Genomic DNA, 1629 nt, shown 5'->3' with positions numbered 1-1629 from the left:
TCTAACTGCCTAGAGTAATGAAAATAAGGAGTCTGAGAGAGAATGCTTGAGTTGGAAACACTTCCAGGGAAATGCACCCTCAGCTGCTAATCCAAAGGACGGAAAATTTTGCTCTTAGTTTTGTTGTTCAGTCGCTAAGTTGTGTCTGACTCTTTGTGACTGCATAGACTACAGCATGCCAGGCTTCCTGTCCTTCACCACCTCCTGGAGTTTGCTCAAACTCATGTCCATTGAGTCGTTGATGCCATCCAACCATCTCATCCTCTGTCGCCCCCTTCTCCTCCTGCCCGCAATCTTCCCCAGCATCAGGGTCTTTTCCAATGAGCTGGCTCTTCACATCAGGTGGCCAAAGTATTGGAGCTTCAGCATAAGTCCTTCCAATGAATATTCAGAGTTGATTTCCTTTAGGATTGATTGGTGTGATCTCCTTGCTGTCCAAATGACTCTCAAGAGTCTTCTCCAGCAACACAATTCAAAAGCATCAATTCTTTGGCAATCAGCCGTTTTTATGTTCCAACTCTCACATCTATACATGATTACTGGAAAAACCATAGCTTTGACTGTATGGACTTTTGTTGGCAAAGTGATGTCTCTGCTTTTTAATATGCTGTCTAGGTTTGTCATAGCTTTTCTTCCAAAAAGTGTCTTTTAATTTCATGGCTGCAGTCAATATCCACAGTGATTTTGGAGGCCAAGAAAATGAAGTCTGTCACTGTTTCCATTTTTCCCCCATCTATTTGCCATGAAGTGATGGGGCCAGATGCCATGATCTTAGTTTTCTGAATGCTGAGTTTTAAGTCAACTTTCTCACTGTCCTCTTTTACCCTTGTGGCTCAGCTGTTAAAGAATTTGCCTGCAATGCAGGAGACCTGGGTTCAGTCCCTGGGTTGGGAAGATCCCCTGGAGAAGGGAAAGGCTACCCACTCCAGTATTCTGGCCTAGAGAATTCCATGGACTGTATAGTCCATGGCGTCACAGAGTCAGACACGACCGAGCAACTTCCACTCCACTTTCACCCTTATCAAGAGGCTCTTTAGTTCCTCTTCATTTTCTGCCATGGTATCATCTGCATATCTGAGGTTGCTGATATTTCTCCTGGCAATCTTGATTCCAACTTGGAACTCATCCAGCCTGGCATTTCACATGATGTACCCTGCATAGAAGTTATTAGTAATAAGCAGGTTGACAATATACAGACTTGATGTACTCCTTTCCCAATTTGGAACCAGTCTGTTATTCCATTTCTGATTCTTTTGCTTCTTGACCCGCATTTAGGTTTCTCAGGAGACAGATAAGGTGGTCTGGTATTCCCATCTCTTTAAGCTTTTAGTTTAGTCAGAAGAAAATTAAAACAGAACGATAATATTTACCAGGGCCTCCTATTGATAAGGCAAAACCACAGTACAACTCAGAAATCTGGACCTCTTACTGCCAGATTTATAGCACCTAAGGACACAGTCCCCATGAGTTTTTAATACTCAAAGACAAAATTCAATTTTAAACATTTGCCCTGTTCTATGTAATGATCTTACCAGAAAGGCCTCTAAGAAGGTCTGTAGGCTTATAGTTTCGTGAAAGGGAGTTAAAATGGCCAAATGCATGTTTCATAAATGGAAATATAGTCCCCGA

The sequence above is a fragment of the Bubalus bubalis genome, chromosome 1, assembly GCF_019923935.1.
Source record: "Bubalus bubalis isolate 160015118507 breed Murrah chromosome 1, NDDB_SH_1, whole genome shotgun sequence".
NCBI classification, from domain to species: Eukaryota; Metazoa; Chordata; class Mammalia; order Artiodactyla; family Bovidae; genus Bubalus; species Bubalus bubalis.
Note: the sequence above shows the minus strand (reverse complement) of the source record.